The following is a 19,272-nucleotide window of genomic DNA, read 5'->3' on the forward strand; positions in this document are numbered from 1 at the left end:
CGAGAAGCACGACCGTGTCTTTCGGAAATGAAAAAAAACACATTTCTTTTTTGTTCTTGCCGCGAGAGGCACGACTGTGCCTCTCGGAAACAAAAAAAAATGTGATTCTTTTTTCCCTTCTGTCAAAGGCACGGGTTTATTTCTCTTGAAGGCGCAGATTTGCTTCTGCTAGAGGCATGGTCGTGCCTCTTTGGAAAGGAAAAAAACTTGCTTCATGTTTGGTTTATATGTTCGGTTTCTTCGTCCGGTTTTTTTGGCGAAAAAAAGTTTGTTAAAACATATAAACATGGAGTTTAGTTTTAAAAATCTCAATGCGATGAATCCAACGATGAAAACGGTTTGAAATTTGGATGCACGGTTTAATATTTAAAACATTTTGAATAAATTGATCTACGAAAAAGGGGGAACTCCCAGGTTGCGACAAGCGGTGCCACTTGTTATAACCTGGATAGATGGGAATGATCTTTGCAAATGGTGTTTCTTAATTACTGATTTTACAAAAGGACGACGTATAAAGACTCTCCACCCGGTCGCTGCGAGTTTTACCACGGCTCGCCAGCAGGGAGCAGGTACTAGGCTAGCTGAGTAACCACGTCTCATCATCATGTTGATGTCATGTATTTTTTTGTATTTGCATTTTCTTTTGTTTCTATTCATTTTTTTTCATTTTTCTCTTTGCTTATTTTACATTTATTTACATTTGGAAATCTTATAAATATATATATTACAATAAAAACTTCACATAAAATTATTAAATACAATTTTGCATATGAAAAGTAGTGTATACAAAAATATTTTTGACGTAGATGAAAAATGTGCAATATGGCTTAAAATATTTAGAAAATTTTAATAATGTGTATGAAAAATGTTATTTCAAAAAAGGATTCATACATTAAAACCATTAGCCCAAGTCACGGTGCCCGAAGACGGTTGTATTAGGAGAAATAAGGCAATCAGACCTTAATGGTTAAAACAAACACTTACTTGTAGGTGCATTGGTGAGGTGGCAAGTGAATAACCCCCGATACAGGCCGCGTCCTCGGGGAAGCCATGGTCGAAGTACCCATAGTTTGGCTTTTTGAAAACAAGGGAAGCTCTTCCTTTTACACGGTGTAACCTCTATCGACCATTGGGTTTAACACTTCCTACGGTTTATCGATCAATTTACGCGTGTTGTGACAATCAGTTTTCGGTTGTGACAGTCAGCTTTCTTCATGTGAGGTACTTGACCGATTAAACTAGAAATAACAATCACGATGGTGCTCCCTTTACATCATTACCTGAACAAAGCGGATATGTAAAGGTTAAGCATAGGAGCCTGTCAACCCAGTTGTTGAATATATATATATATATATATATATATATATATATATATATATATATATATATATATGAACAGGGTGTTGTCCTATTCAAATTCCCAATGCACAACTTTGATGTGGCACATGATGCATATATATGTGCATGCCAAAAAATGTCAGGTGTGACAAAAAAGGATTCATGACATAAACGTAGGGCGTTGGCCCATACACTATATGCCGGAGGAGGGGATCCAATGAACACATGACCTGACTCAAACCTCGTCACACACTTAGCCATACCTGACTTGACGTAAGACAACCAAGAGAATTTATACCTTAATTTGGTCAAACCGTTACATTTTGTTATCGGTCAAGAGGGATATATAGACCACACGGTCCCATGAGTTGGAGCGTCGTTGAAGATCGGCTGAGCGAGGCTATAGAAGAACAACATCACCTGCATATATATAGGACGGCCGTTTGGGGCACCTAGGTGCCCAGGCACCTTGCCTAGATGTCGTCAGATCTAATCGTATGAGTATTGTTATTATGTGTAGATGAGATACCGGGTTTGACCCGTTAACAAATAGGCTAATTCTACAATCAAATACCTTCCATAGCATGTGCATGGCGTGGGATGCAAAAGGTATAAATATGCCAATCAAGCACCTTCCAAAGATGCGTTGTCCATTATGTACCTTCCAAAGATGTGGCTCTCCATGAAATGGTCCATCGTTGGAACCAGAATGATCTTCCATCATATACCTTCCAAAAGAAATTTGCATGGCATATCCATTATGGAAATGGTATACCTAGACAATTAAATACCTTACAAAAAATGTGCATCTAATTAATGGTCCGTATTTAAACAGGTCGATACGAAAATGTTTTCCATACGTATTGTCATGTATGATAGCGCAATTTAAAATATAATGATTTTTGTGAGGACGAATTTATGTAGAAAATAGCAATGATAGTTGTATGTTGTGTGCTTATTAGTCTGGGCCATGTGGGTATGTCACTAGTGGAAAACGGGCCTTTGGCCGGGACCATTTAGTCCCGGCCTGCCTCTGGGCCGGGACTAAAGGCCCGGCCACGTCGCCCCAATTCTCAATGCCTCCCTCGAGGCTTTAGTCCCGGCCCGTAAGGAGCCTTTAGTCCCGGTTCGTGTCCCAAACCGGGACTAAAGGGCTACGCGGCGGGCAGTGGTGGTGGCAACCGTTCGTATCCCCCTTTAGTCCCGGTTGGTGGCTCAACCCGGGACTAAAGGACTAACACGTGGCCTGCCGTAGTGGTGGCAACCGTTGGTATACCTCTTTAGTCCCGGTTGGTGGCTCAACCCGGGACTAAAGACCTAAACGGTTTGCATCTCGCGTCGTTTCGGGCGATGAAAAGCACGAACCGAAGCACAGTCGCCATTTCTCTGTTTCTTCTTCTCTCTCGCTCTCCCTCTCTGTTCTTCTCCTCTCTTCTTCCCTTCTCTTCTTCCACCATGCCAACTAGCTTTCATAAGGTGCTCGCACATGGCACGACCATGCTCGATGTCGTGTACACGAACCTGAGCAGGGAGGTGATGTTTCTTCTTCAACAGTTGAAGGAAAAATGGTTTGACAACGCAGTGGATCATGAGAAGTTCTTGGGGCTTGATCTGGAGTACACGGCCGATCAACGCGGTGTTGCCGTCATCCAACTATGCTTCGCACGCCATGTCTTGATCTTCCAATGGGCGAGGTAAGTTTTGAGGCTTTCTTTGATCCAAGATAATGACATTGTAAGTTTATTTGTTTCAATCATAGTTGGTTCCCTTCAAATAGTTGTAGTGAAACAATTTTGATTAGTTGAAGGGGAACACAATCTAATTGGAATAGTGTTCCATAATCTGGAAAATCATATTAGAATCAACTAGTGTTTAATATGTTTCATTGGAATCATAGTTGGTTCCCTTCAAATAGTTGTAGTGAAACAATTTTGATTAGTTGAAGGGGAACACAATCTGATTGGAATAGTGTTCCATAATCTGAAAAATCGTATTAGAATCAACTAGTGTTTAATATGTTCCATTGGAATCATAGTTGGTTCGCTTCAAATAGTTGTAGTGAAACAATTTTGATTAGTTGAAGGGAACACAATCTGATTGGAATAGTGTTCCACAATCTGAAAAATATGATTGGTTCAATATGTCCCATTGAAATCATAGTTGTAGTGATACAATTTTATGCGGTGTTCTTTGATCCAAGGTTATGAAAATTGAATATAGCTAGTGATCTCTCTAGGTTCCATTGGATAGCAATATGATATGTCACAGTCATGAAAATTGCATATAGCTAGTGATTTCTCTAGGTTCCATTGGATAGCTATAGTGATCTCTCTAGGTTCCATTGCATATGTTCTGTTTGAATCCTAAAGATAATTTTCTCTTTAGTTGTAGTGAAACATGTTTCCTTATTGCAGCAGTATGTAACATTTGTTCCATTTTAATTTGTTTCTGTTGCAGGAGTGACAAGCATTTTCCAGAACTCATGGACTTCCTTCGCAGCGGCATCACTTTTGCTACCGTTGACATAAGGAATGACAAGCTGAAGATGAGGTACAACTTCGGTATTGAGATACCAACTGGTTGCCTCGTTGATCTCCAAACGGTATTCAGGCTTCGACATGACAGGACTTCGATGGCTCATATGGCAGTTGCCTTGATCGACGAGGGATATGGTGATATGAAGACCAGTTTCCCAAAGTCTCAGCACAAACTTTGGGAGAAGGGCCCACTTGATCCTATCAACATTGAGTATGCAGCAAAAGATGCATACGTTTCATACGAGTTGTACCGCAAGATTCGAGTCGTCAACTATGGCCAGCGTCACCTCGAGGAAGGTGGACATTCTGATTCAGACGATTCAGACGAGTAGTGTTCTCAACGTCGAACACTTGTATATATATCTATGGTAGCTATTATTATGTACTGTTTGGACTAGTATCATGTACTGCTTGGACCAATTTATATATGTCTAGTTTCTGTTTGTGCCATTATAGTTTCCAAATTTGAATGGTTTAGCCCTTTCTAACTTCATTTGCTACTTTTGAATGGTTTAGCCCTTTCTAACTTCATGGTATCATGCATTTCGACCACATATATATACAAAAAGTCTTCAGTTCAAATAAGTTCAAAAAATGAAATCCCTTTTGTAACAGATCTGTTTGTGATTAAAACAGTCATTTAAAAATGAAAGACTATTAGTCCCACGTGGCGTGCAGCGGAACCACGTTGCGTGCAGCGGAACCACGTGGCGTGCCGCGGAACCACTTTTGTTGTGGGGGTCGCTTCTCCTTCTTCTCCTTGTGCTAGATATTGCTTATGCACTAGGGGAAGTAGGAGTAGCGACCATCATCGACGGTTGAAAAATCAGGTGAGCTAGTGTCCACCATATATGAGAGAAGAAGAATGTCGTCTCTTATTATGGGGGTCGCTTCTACTTCGAGAGAGATTGTCCATTTTGTGATGTGCCATTGTGTGGTTCATTTTGAACACACAAAAAGTATGGAGTCCAAATAAGTTCAAAAAAAAGAAATCCCTTTGTAAGAGATGAGTTCTCGTTCGAAACGCTGCTACTTCGAGAGAGATTGTCCGTTTTGTACACGAAGTGCATCCAGTTTTTGTCGTAGCCCTCTCAACTTTTTAACACATTCTATGTGGGTGAAATGATGATAGCATGCCAACTTTCAACATTTTCAGAGTTCATTTGTAGTGCTTTTCAATTTCAGGGTCAACTAGCTCAAAAAAATAAGTAAATGCACGAAGAATACCAAATGAAGTCAGAAATTGTTGTCATTTTGTGATGTGCCTTTGAATGGTGCATTTTGAACACACAAAAATTATGGAGTTCAAATAAGTTCAAAAAAATGAAATCCCTTTGTAAGAGATGAGTTCTCGTTCGAAACGCTGCTATTTCGAGAGAGATTGTCCGTTTTGTACACGAAGTGCATCCAGTTTTTGTCGTAGCCCTCTCAACTTTTTAACACATGCTATGTGGGTGAAATGATGATAGCATGCCAACTTTCAACATTTTCAGATTTAATTTGTAGTGCTCTTCAATTTCAGGGTCAACTAGCTCAAAAATAATAAGTAAATGCACCAAGAATACCAAATGAAGTCAGAAATTGTTGCCATTTTGTGATGTGCCTCAGAATGGTGCATTTTGAACACACAAAAAGTATGGAGTTCAAATAAGTTCAAAAAAATGGAATCCCTTTGTAAGAGATGAGTTCTCGTTCGAAACCGTGCTACTTCGAGAGAGATTGTCCGTTTTGTACACGAAGTGCATCCATTTTTTTGTCGTAGCCCTCTCAACTTTTTAACACATGCTATGTGGGTGAAATGATGATAGCATGCCAACTTTCAACATTTCCAGAGTTCATTTGTAGTGCTTTTCAATTTCAGGGTCAACTAGCTCAAAAAAATAAGTAAATGCACGAAGAATACCAAATGAAGTCAGAAATTGTAGAAATTTTGTGATGTGCCTTAGAATGGTGCATTTTGAACACACAAAAAGTATGGAGTTCAAATAAGTTCAAAAAATGGAATCCCTTTGTAAGAGATGAGTTCTCGTTCGAAACCCTGCTACTTCGAGAGAGATTGTCCGTTTTGTACACGAAGTGCATCCAGTTTTTGTCGTAGCCCTCTCAACTTTTTAACACATGCTATGTGGGTGAAATGATGATAGCATGCCAACTTTCAACATTTTCAGAGTTCATTTGTAGTGCTTTTCAATTTCAGGGTCAACTAGCTCAAAAAAAATAAGTAAGTGCACGAAGAATACCAAATGAAGTCAGAAATTGTTGAAATTTTGTGATGTGCCTTTGATTGGTGCATTTTGAACACACAAAAAGTATGGAGTTCAAATAAGTTCAAAAAAATGAAATCCCTTTGTAAGAGATGAGTTCTCGTTCGAAACGCTCCTACTTCGAGAGAGATTGTCCGTTTTGTACACGAAGTGCATCCAGTTTTTGTCGTAGCCCTCTCAACTTTTTAACACATGCCATGTGGGTGAAATGATGATAGCATGCCAACTTTCAACATTTTCAGAGTTCATTTGTAGTGGTTTTCAATTTCAGGGTCAACTAGCTCAAAAAAAAAGTAAATGCACGAAGAATACCAAATGAAGTCAGAAATTGTTGAAATTTTGTGATGTGCCTTTGAATGGTGCATTTTGAACACACAAAAGGTATGGATTTCAAATAAGTTCAAAAAAAAGAAATCCCTTTGTAAGAGATGAGTTCTCGTTCGAAACGCTGCTACTTCGAGAGAGATTGTCCGTTTTGTACACGAAGTGCATCCAGTTTTTGTCGTAGCCCTCTCAACTTTTTAACACATGCTATGTGGGTGATATGATGATAGCATGAGAACTTTCAACATTTCCAGAGTTCATTTGTAGTGCTTTTCAATTTCAGGGTCAACTAGCTCAAAAAAAAGTAAATGCACAAAGAATACCAAATGAAGTCAAAAATTGTTGAATTTTTGTGATGTGCCTTAGAATGGTGCATTTTGAACACACAAAAAGTATGGAGTTCAAATAAGTTCAAAAAAATGAAATCCCTTTCTAAGAGATGAGTTCTCGTTCGAAACACTACTACTTCGAGAGAGATTGTCCGTTTTGTACACGAAGTGCATCCAATTTTTGTCATATCCCTCTCAACTTTTTAACACATGCTATGTGGGTGAAATGATGATAGCATGCCAACTTTCAACATTTTTAGAGTTCATTTGTAGTGCTTTTCAATTTCAGGGTCAACTAGCTCAAAAAAAAAAAGTAAATGCACGAAGAATACCAAATGAAGTCAGAAATTGTTGAAATTTTGTGATGTTCCTTAGAATGGTGCATTTTGAACACACAAAAAGTATGGAGTTCAAATAAGTTCAAAAAAATGAAATCCCTTTGTAAGAGATGAGTTCTCGTTCGTAACCCTGATACTTCGAGAGAGATTGTTCGTTTTGTACACGAAGTGCATGCAGTTTTTGTCGTAGCCCTCTCAACTTTTTAACACATGCTATGTGGGTGAAATGATGATAGCATGCCAACTTTCAACATTTTCAGAGTTCATTTGTAGTGCTTTTCAATTTCAGGGTCAACTAGCTCAAAAAAAAAGTAAATGCACGAAGAATACCAAATGAAGTCAGAAATTGTTAAAATTTTGTGATGTGCCATTGAATGGTGCATTTTGAACACACAAAAGGTATGTATTTCAAATAAGTTCAAAAAAAAAGAAATCCCTTTGTAAGAGATGAGTTCTCGTTCGAAACGCTGCTACTTCGAGAGAGATTGTCCGTTTTGTACACGAAGTGCATCCAGTTTTTGTCATAGCCCTCTCAACTTTTTAACACATGCTATGTGGGTGATATGATGATAGCATGGGAACTTTAAACATTTCCAGAGTTCATTTGTAGTGCTTTTCAATTTCAGGGTCAACTAGCTCAAAAAAAAGTAAATGCACGAAGAATACCAAATGAGGTCAAAAATTGTTGAATTTTTGTGATGTGCCTTAGAATGGTGCATTTTGAACACACAAAAAGTATGGAGTTCAAATAAGTTCAAAAAAATGAGATCCCTTTCTAAGAGATGAGTTCTCGTTCGAAACACTACTACTTCGAGAGAGATTGTCCGTTTTGTACACGAAGTGCATCCAATTTTTGTCGTAGCCCTCTCAACTTTTTAACACATGCTATGTGGGTGAAATGATGATAGCATGCCAACTTTCAACATTTTTAGAGTTCATTTGTAGTGCTTTTCAATTTCAGGGTCAACTAGCTAAAAAAAAAATAAGTAAATGCACGAAGAATACCAAATGAAGTCAGAAATTGTTGAAATTTTGTGATGTTCCTTAGAATGGTGCATTTTGAACACACAAAAAGTATGGAGTTCAAATAAGTTCAAAAAAATGAAATCCCTTTGTAAGAGATGAGTTCTCGTTCGTAACCGTGATACTTCGAGAGAGATTGTCCGTTTTGTACACGAAGTGTATGCAGTTTTTGTCGTAGCCCTCTCAACTTTTTAACACATGCTATGTGGGTGAAATGATGATAGCATGCCAACTTTCAACATTTTCAGAGTTTATTTGTAGTGCTTTTCAATTTCAGGGTCAACTAGCTCAAAAAAAGAGTAAATGCACGAAGAATACCAAATGAAGTCAGAAATTGTTGAAATTTTGTGATGTGTCTTTGAATGGTGCATTTTGAACACACAAAAAGTATGGAGTTCAAATAAGTTCAAAAAAATGAAATCCCTTTTGTAAGAGATGAGTTCTCGTTCGAAACGCTGCTACTTCGAGAGAGATTGTCCGTTTTGTACACGAAGTGCATCCAGTTTTTGTTGTAGCCCTCTCAACTTTTTAACACATGCTATGTGGGTGAAATGATGATAGCATGCCAACTTTCAACATTTTCAGAGTTCATTTGTAGTCCTTTTCAATTTCAGGGTCAACTAGCTCAAAAAAAGTAAATGCACGAAGAATACCAAATGAAGTGAGAAATTGTTGAAATTTTGTGATGTGCCTTTGAATGGTGCATTTTGAACACACAAAAAGTTTGGAGTTCAAATAAGTTCAAAAAAATGAAATCCCTTTTGTAAGAGATTAGTTCTCGTTCGAAACGCTACTTCGAGAGAGATTGTCCGTTTTGTACACGAAGTCAAAATAATTACTTTTAAAAATAGAAAATAGTTTTGCATTATTTATTCAATTTCAAACACTTTTCATTATCATAGTTTTGTCAAATTCTCAAATATGCAAAAAGAATTTTTAATAAACATAGTTTTTAATTGAAAATAACATAATAGATAATAGTTTGGATAGTCAAAATAATTAATTATGAAAATAGAAAATAGTTTTGCATTATTTATTGAATTTCAAACACTTTTCATTATCATAGTTTTGTCAAATTCTCAAATATGCAAAAAGAATTTTTAATAAACATAGTTTTTAATTGAAAATAACAAAATAGATAATAGTTTGGATAGTCAAAATTATTAATTATGAAAATAGAAAATAGTTTTGCATTATTTATTCAATTTCAAACACTTTTCATTATCATAGTTTTTCAAATTCTCAAATATGCAAAAAGAATTTTTAATAAACATAGTTTTTAATTGAAAATAACAAAATAGATAATAGTTTGGATAGTCAAAATTATTAATTATGAAAATAGAAAAAAATTGAAACTATATTTGAAATCATAGAGAAAATTCAATTTAAATTCTCATTTGAATTTAGATTGAATTTTCTCTATAATTTCTAATATAGTTTCAATTTTCAGTGAGTTTAGACCCGTAAGCCTGCTTTAGAGAGGAGCTCGATGGAGAAGCTGCGACGGGGCTTATAAACAAGTGTTAGTCCCCGTCGCTGGGCGAGGTGGGACTAAACTTATCGTGCAGCCGAGGAGGGGCTTTAGTCCCGGGTGGAGCCACGCCCCGGGACTACAGACCACCTTTAGTCCCGGTTGGAGCCACGCCTCGGGACTAAAGACCCCTTTTCGGCAGGCGAGGAGGCGGGAAACGCTGGGCTTTAGTCCCGGGCCGTGGCTTCACCCGGGACTAAAGGGAGTCTTTAGTCCCGGTTCGAGCCACGCACCGGGACTAAAGATCCACCTATATAAGCGGGACTTCGAAAAATTCCAACCCAAATCGTCCATTTCTCTTCTTCTTCCTCTCGTTCTCCTGCCCGACGCGGCACAACGACGAACTCGACGATGCCGTCAGGCTGCCCGACGTCCTGCTCGCCGCCGCCTGCCGTCCTCCTCGCCATCGCCGTCGTCCTCCTCGCCGTGCGCCGCCGTCCTCCTCGCCGCGCGCCGCGCCGTCCTCCTCGCCGCGCGCCGTCGACACCTCCGGCCGGTAAGCCCCCTGCCCCCTCCTCCCCAACACTCTGACCAGTAGAAGAAGAGATGAAAAAGGAGAAGAAAAGAAGAAAAAGGAGAAGAAAAGGAGAAGAAAAGAAGAGGAGGAGAGGAGAAGAAGAAAAGAAGAAAAAGGAGAAGAAAAGAAGAAAAAGGAGAAGAAAAGAAGAAAAAGGGAAGAAAGGAAGAAAAAGGAGAAGAAAAGAAGAAAAATAAAAAGATTTTTTTTGTCATTTAATTCCTATAGTTATTAGGTTTGTGCTAGATTATTAGGGTTAGTAATATTTAGAATTAGGTTAGGGTTACAAGAAGAAGAAATATGAACAAAAATAAGAAAATAAGATTAGGAAAAATGAAAATAAGAAGAGGAGGAGAAGAAAAGAAGAAAAAGGAGAATAAGAAGAGGAGGAGAGGAGAAGAAGAGGGAAAATAGAAGAAGAGGAGAAGTAGAAGAAGAGAAAAAATTAGAAGAGGAGGAGAGGAGAAGTAGAAGAAGAGAAGAGGAGAAGTAGAAGTAGAAGAAGAAGTAGAAGAAGAGGAGACATATTGTATAGTGTCATTTAATTTTGCTATTGTATAGTGTATATGCTTAATTTTGCTATTGTATAGTGTATATGCTTAAGTGTTAATAGTGTTTCTTAGATTATTGCTTAATTTTGCTATTGTATATGCTTAAGTGTTAATAGTTTAATTTTGCTATTGTATATGCTTAAGTGTTAATAGTTTAATTTTGCTATTGTATATGCTTAAGTGTTAATAGTTTATTTTTAGCAAGAAAATTAATAGAACTAGTTTATTTTTTTAGTTCATTTTACGATGCCTATCCCGCATCCTCGTCGTCAACTCGGCGGAGGACACCTGCTTGATCAGAGGGGCCCTGTCCGGGACTGGGCTCCGCCCGGCTGGTATTGGGAGGTGCTACCTTCCGGGGGGCGTAGGTTGGTGAGGAGCCAGCCCGTCGTTGACCCGATCCTTGTTTGGTGGCGGTCGCGTGGGCCAGTGAGGGTGCCGAGGCTTCCGGACACCGCGGAGGTGGTACGTCACCGTGTCAGCGAGGAGGATGAGCACATCCGTCGCTACATGGTTGCGTTGGAGGGCAGGTTCGAGCATACCTGGCAGGTTCTTCGGGGGTCTCACTGGAGCTATGATCCTGTGATGGTTCCTTCTCTTTGGGTGTCCACCGCCCGCGCCGATACCCGTCGGGCGCTACGGTTCTAGATGTATCAGTGATGCTATATGTATGATAGTATTCGAGGAGTATTAGTGATAATATTCGACGATGTACGGACAAAAGTGATGATGTATTAGCTTATAACTGAATGCATGCTAATTTGAATACTACTTTATTTTACGATTTGGTTTTGCTTATTGAATGCTCAAATTGGAAAAGTACTCCTACTTTGAATACTATGCAGAAATCTAGGAGTCCCGGGTGGAGCCATGACCCGGGACTTAAGTTGTTTTGGAACGGAGTTCCTGATAGAATAATTCTTTTTTGGTACAAAGGTTAAGAGAATCCGTTTTTTGCAGAACTATGGATCCACATATCAGGAACCTCGAAGAAGAAGAACTTCTCGAAGATATAATCAAAGACGGCCCCGACGTTGAACCAGCTGAATCTCCATCGTCATATCTAAACCAGGATGTTGGAATGGAGGTCGAGCGACACGAAGATGAAGCCGATGGGGGAGGAGATAGGTCCAATGACGGAGAAGGTGATAGCTCCACTGATGGAGAAGCCGGTGAAGAAATAATAAAGTCCGGCGAGGTATACATATGAAGTTCGACAATCACTTGTAATATGTGAAAAATATTGGAGATAGCTCTATATTGTATAGCTATACATTCATTTGACGAATGTTTCTCCCTCTTAGGCCTCCACATCGAGCAAAACTACGAAACGAGGCCCGACTAGAAAGTTGGATGCACGGACGCATTACACCTTTGAGGTGATATTTCCTACGGGCGAACCCAAGCTTCCTAAGAATGCTGCTGACACATTCAAGAAGCAATGTGGAGTTCCCGTTAGGGATCACGTCCCGATCAGCGTTCGGGAGTGGAACAAGCGCAAAGGGGCTGCCGATAGTGACTATGTCGCCGAACGGTACAAAGATAATCTTTGGAATGATCTCATGTCACATTTCAACCTGCCAGAATGTGAGAATGAAGACGCCGCAGACAAACTGAGGGCCAAAGTCAAGCAGTGGACTCTGAAGAAGATGGCCAAACTGTTCCGTAGCTGGAAGAAGAAGCTATGGAAAAACTATCTGAAGACAAAGAAAGTGCCAGTATTCGAGGGGTATCTAGCCAAGCAGGCGAATCACTGGAAGGCATTTCAAGAGTACAAGGAGTCAGAAGATGCCCAGGCATTATCAGAAAAGAACAAGATAAATGCCGACAAGAAGAAATATCACCACAAGCTGGGGCCAGGGGGCTATGAGACTGCCATCCCAAAGTGGGATAAGAAAGAGCAAGATCTGATAGATAAAGGCATCGTACCTGAACCACTCCGTGATGAGTGGGAATTGAGAGCAAGAAATTGGTTCCTTGCGCATGGTGGGTCGTACAACGAAAAAACAAGGGACCTCATCTGCAATGACGGTCTTAGGATACCCAGCGAGAATTGGAAAAGGATAGTGAAAGAAATTAAGGAGGGAAAAAGAAAGTTCACTGCAGACAGAGATAAAGATTTGCTCACACTGGTCCTCGGCAATGACGAACATGGAGGACGAACGCGAGGCTTCGGTCCTTCTTACCCGTGGTGGCTTGGGTTTGCCAGAGACCAAGAAACTTACAGAAGCCGAGAGAGAGCAAAGAAGCGGCAGCAGGATGAGGAGAATGACAAGTTCAACCAGTTGCTTGCTAGGATTAACGAGCAACAGAAGCAGATTGATGAGCTTAGAGGAGTACCGCGCCAGGAAGATCCTGCACTTGATATTACCGGCGCCCCATCTAAGCGGAAAAGCAGCGTGGCTGAATCTGAGGCCCCTCCCGACGATGCACGAAGAATGATAGAGGGCGGTCCCGTCTACCCCGTGGATGGAATCAAGGAGTCAACATCATGTGAACTCCATCAGAAATTCAAGAACATATCCATGAAGGTGGCCGTCAGACAAGCTTTACCTTCTGGCCCTGATGCACGCTGGCATGGCCGTGAGATTCCAGCTGGCTTTGCTAAAGTCGGGGTGGATGAAATCATGACGGGGTTTAATGATATGGAGCTCGACATAGCTGGACCCGAAGATGAGAGGACACTCGGAGAAGTACTGGGTGGAGTTATCCTATGGGACAAGAACTACATCAAGCTTCCAGGCTTGGCCCCAAGGACAACACCGCCTCCGAGTCGTCGCAGGTCACCTACACCTCCATTACCTCCAAGCCCTCCACATGACGTCGGCCAGCACAACACGAGTCCATCTCGATCACCGCCGCCGGACTTTGGTCGTCCGTCTCCGCCGCCGCCCGCACATGATACTAAGCGGAAGCGTGCCAACAAGAATGCTCCGTCGATGATTTCTAAGCGACGGAGCTCCCCAAAGCGCAAACTGTCGCCCCTCCCAAAGGTACCTCATGCTAATCTTCCTATCAGACCTTATGATCGTACCCCCGAGGAAAACGCCAGGATAGCAAAGGAACAGCATGATGCGCAGATGAAAAAGAAGGAACCCGAGCCCCGCCTGGAATACACCGAGAAGCAAATAGCATGGGCAAAAGACTTCATAACCCTTCCATCACAGTATGACTTACACTATAAGCCTGATGACTATACACGCACATTGCAGAAGGAAGTGAAAAAGAGCAGCTCATGTGCAAGTGCAAGTGGGAGCAAATCAAGTTCAACTACAAGCAAGAAAAATTCAGACGTTCCTCAGCTTGGACAACAGGCCAAACAGTCGATCCCACCCCTCAAGGTGTTAACCGAGAATGTTCCCCCTCCGGTGTAGGGGCAAGCTTTTGAAAGAGCAAAGGAGTTGGCGGCTGAATGTGTTATCTCGGTTGAAGATTTGCTGGCTTCCCAAGACGACAGGATACCCAAGGCTGTGGTAGCCCCTAAGCCACAATTTGTCATGGGAGAACCTTTGGTCAGCAAAGATGATCTCCCAACAAATATGCGTTACTTGCATAAATGGTACTTAAGTGAATCAAAGTATGGGAGAACGATGATCGTGCTGAGTGTCCCACGGGAGTACTACGGCCGCTCCGAAGAAATCCATATCGACTTTGATGAACTCTTCCAGATGTACAATGGCGACGCCTTCGACAAATCGCTTATGAGTTGCTATTGTCTGTAAGTTTTTCAATTCGTTGTCTACATATAACTTGTTTAGTTATTTCAATTCATTGCCTATATATAACTTGTACTCTATTATGCAGAATGAAGATTCTGGATTGTAAAAGTAAGAGCATCCTAAATATTGGGTTTATTGACCCAGATAAAATACATATAGCGACGCTAACTGATAAACCCAAGGAGACGGAGGAAAACCTTCTAAGGTTTCTAATAGATCAAAATTTCTGTGACCACATACTGTTTCCATACAACTTCAGGTGAGGGTCTTTACTCTGTTGTGTCCATTCACTTATAAGTGTAATTGATAAGTTACTGACACACACACACACACACACACACACACACACACACACACACACACACACACACATATATATATATATATATATATATATATACATGTGCAACTTCCATTGGATTCTGTTGGACATTCAAATTGATAAGGGAAGAGTTGATGCCTTCGACCCATTATCGAGACCCTTGGAACAGTTCCAAAGCCTGCAGGACATGCTCCAAGGGTAATTTTAATCATTCTTGCGCTCTATCGGTCTCTTTCGATGATTTTCTGATATATCAATTAATGAAAAACTTAGCAAATCATTATCCTTGTCGGGCAGGGTTTGGAAGCGGTTCAAGTGCGTGACTCCCGGTAACTTTCCTAAGAAGCTGACCTTTAGAGCGGCTCAGGTAAGTAGTAGTATGATATACTTCTATTAATTTTCAATACATTTATGATGCTAGATTATTATTTTGATTATATATATTCTATTCTCGTAAAGTGCGACCAGCAGCCACGGGTAACACATCTATGCGGATACTATGTTTGCGAGACCATTCGCACGTTTACTCTGAGCTCAAGGATCACAGATTCGACGTAAGCAATGAACATTCACACCTCTATTTTTACCCGTCATTCTTTGTTATCATGATTGATATTCATATTCATCTCCTCTTCTTATATAGCACACGGCCATGAGGACGAAGGTCCTACCAGAGCAACGCGCGATTGCTGTTGCAGAGGAGCTTGCGGGATTTCTGAGGACGGAAGTTATAGAGCTCAAAGGACGATTTAGTGTAGCTAAGGGCCATTACTGATGTTCGTCCATGTAATCGAATAGACGGGCTCTAGTCCCGATAATTCAGATCTCCATATAATTGTATATATATGCTCGCTTGTAAGATAAGTTAATCTTATATATATATGCATAATTATTTCTTTTTAAATTATATGAAAACTAATTCCCGAACACCAAACGAGGCATCACGTTAATCTCCCGAACACCTAAACCCTAAAACCCAAAAATAATTTCATTCAAAAAAAAACCCAAAAACCAGCAAAATCTGAAAATCTTTAGTCCCGGTCCGTGTAACGAACCGGGAATAAAGGGCCTGCCCCTGGGACGCTACGAGGCGCCCACGTGGAGCACCTTTAGTCCCGACTTGTAAGAGGGCCGGGACGAAAGGTTAGGCCTTTTGTCCCGCCCCTTTAGTCCCGTTTGGTGAATCGGGACTAAAGCCCCTTACGGGCCGAGGCTAAAGGCCCCGTCCCCACTAGTGTGTACGTACAATTAAAAAATAATTCTGAATTAAGACTATCAAACTAAGTTGGGTATGGCGCAATTAGGAAAATGTTGAATCTGAGTAATAGTTTTGCGTAAAACAGTAGGACAAGTGTGTGCACAATACTTAGGTATGTAAAAATACGCATATAATGACAAGGGATGGAGTAACACAAGCACTGTTTAGTGTCATGCAAAAAAATAAAATGAGTGGGAAATCATACATATATTGGTGGCACTAATATCATTAAGGACGAACCGTGCATGTTTCAATAAGATTAAGGAAATTTTGAAAAAAAACTAATACATTCGGACTGAAATATATCATGAGGTATGTAAAGGAAGACCGCCACATGTGGAAGTGTTATGGCCAGGTAGGTGGCACTTCTTGCATACTTTATTAATTTTGGACCTTGTCAAATTCTTTGGGTTTTCGGAACACCCAATTCTGTAGTGTCCTTTCTTATTACAGAAAGAACATTTCCGTTTTGTACGTGGAACACCTTCAACAGCATATTTCATTCTTGTTGCCCTCGGACGACCTCGATTCTTGCGTCGGTTAGGTGGAAGCACATCGTCATGCAATTCAGCTTCCAAGTTGGCCTCGTCTCCCATTTCATTGGCACACTCATCATCTGGTACCTCATCCAAATGTGTATACCTTGTGTGGACTTGAGATATACACGTGCCATCTTCTTGGGTTGGCAAAAAAAAGGATCTCCTGTAAAGCTTCAGTAACTTTCCTCATTGCAACATGGTACGCATCAACTGATGCATCACCTTTGGATGATAGGTCCATGCAAGCTTCAAATAACAGGGTATGACGGTGAGTCCTCGAAGCAGCTGCAACCATGTCGAAGTTGCCTTTATTTCCTTCTCGGGCATTGCAAGTCCATCTTTTCTTGATGTATTTGTCTGGAAGAGTCCGACAACCAATATGCATCATAACGTAAAACAGAAATAAATCATATAAGTTTCGTATAATTTCTTTAGAAAAAAACTAGCACCGAGATGATTGTTCATACCCTGATTATGTGGGGGCATAATATGCCCATGTGTTCAAATAACCTACAAATACATCTGTATTCCTCTTCATCTTTATTTACATGAACTGGAAACTCCAACTTGCTCCAATTTTCCCTCGTATCACAATCCATGTGAACAGTTATGTATGTTCCATCAGCTGTGATTTCCTGGACAAGGTAAGATGCACTCATGTATACCTGGTCGCTGAACTTCGCAAACATGGCGTCTGTGTAAACTTTAGCAGCTTTCCTCTCTATTGGTGAACCAGATCTCGGCTGCCTTGCATCCTGTGAATATGAAAAGTGGCAACAACATGAGGAATGGTAATGAATCACATTTAGAGGATGAGAAAAAAACTATATTTTTTATATTAGAAATATACCTTCGAAGTGTCAAACTAAAGTTTGTCCTCAGCCGCAATCCTATCAGCAATAAACTTATCGTATTGTTTAACAAAGTTATGCATGGTTGATGATGGTGAAACATAGGCTTTGAGAACATGATTCATGCACTCGCTGCGTTGCGTTGTCGTCATCTTTGCGAAGAAGAAATCATTAAAGTATGGTGGTGCTCAGCGATGACGTTTATCCCACACATCTTGCAGCCAAGTGTTGCTCTGGAGATCATACTCAGCAATAAGTGAGTTCCAGGCACCTTCAAACTCATCTATGGTCCTTGTATGATTAAGAACTCTATGGAACTTGTCTTTGAAATCAGATGTCTTGGTGTAAAGATGAGGACCAATATTTTCTTTGGCTTTGTTAAAAACGTGCCATTTACACCACCTATGGACCGTGTTAGGGAATACAACTTGTATGGCAAGTTCCATGGCCCTGTTCTGGTTTGTATTATTTGTAGAAAATAATTAGAATGTTTGAATTTTTTTTTAAAAAGTGCTTTAAGGGTATGTGGAGAGTAAACCTGTGAGAATTCCAACTGGATTCTTATCATCGACAGCTTTGAGAAAAGTACTAAACAACCACTTGAAGGCATCTTCTGATTCTTCTATAACCAGTGCGCAACCAAAGATAACAGTCTGAAAGTGATTGTTTACACCCACAAAAGGAGCAAATGGCATACCATATATATTTGTTTGGTAGGTAGTATCAAATGTAACTACGTCGCCAAAGTTCTTGTAACAAAACCTAGACCAAGCATGCGACCAAAAAACATTTTTTATCTTGCCATCCTTTCCAACATCTACAGCATAAAAGAAATCTTTGCTTGACTTTTGCATATCTGCAAATAGCTGTAATGTCTTCTTGATGTCATCTGTATTTTCATCAATTCGGATTGATCGTTTTACACTTTCAAAATACCTCCTAGTGAATGGCAGCATCGATGCTCCTCCGGCAAGCCCGGCTACGTATCCATACATTTGAGTTGTATTGCTGTTGTTTTCCATCATATCTTTCATAATGCGTCTGGTGCCTTCACCAATTTTGTTATGTGATTTCCAGTTATGGGTCATACCTGTGCTGGTTGTAAGGGGGTGATTGTGTTCTTGCCGGAGTTCTGTTACAATCCAGTTTTGTTCTTCGTGTCTGTGTATGCGCATCATAGCTCCGCAACCTCTCTTTACAGATTTTTGAACCCCCTTAGATGGCTTTCCCTGAGAAAGGAAAGATAAGACAAATCAAAAATTGAACGATCCCAGAATCAATTGATTCAGTTTTAGTAATAAACGTTGAGTAGTATATACCTGACAAAAATGAGGTAAAAGTAATTAAGAAATGAAACTTTGAAAGGAGGAAAATGTATGTAACCAATACCTTTCTTTGATTTTGTTACTGGTGTTAGGTCAATGCCGAGATCAAAGGAGGGTGGCTCTATATCGCACAATGAAGGACGTGGGTATGTTTTATTGAGGTTTAAGCTCATCTCTTGCTCACTCTTAACCGACCGATTTAAATTGAGTGATCCATGGGAACCTGGTGTACGCATTGATGTAGATGTTTTGGCATGCATATTATTTGCTCCGGGTATGTTGGTCGTAAATTGCATATGAGATTGACCTGAAAAGAAATAGAGTAACCGTTACTTATTAAAATAGCTATCTGTTGTCGATGAAAGTTTTAAAAATACCTGACGAGTGCTGCAGCTGAACATGAGAATTTGGATGAAATACATTGGCACAGGAACCTGTATTTCCATCTGATAAATTGTGTCCTTTCACGAATGCTTGCTGAACTATCTGTAAACAAATATGCACAG

Source organism: Hordeum vulgare, chromosome 3H (genome assembly GCF_904849725.1).
Source record: "Hordeum vulgare subsp. vulgare chromosome 3H, MorexV3_pseudomolecules_assembly, whole genome shotgun sequence".
Taxonomy (NCBI): domain Eukaryota; kingdom Viridiplantae; phylum Streptophyta; class Magnoliopsida; order Poales; family Poaceae; genus Hordeum; species Hordeum vulgare.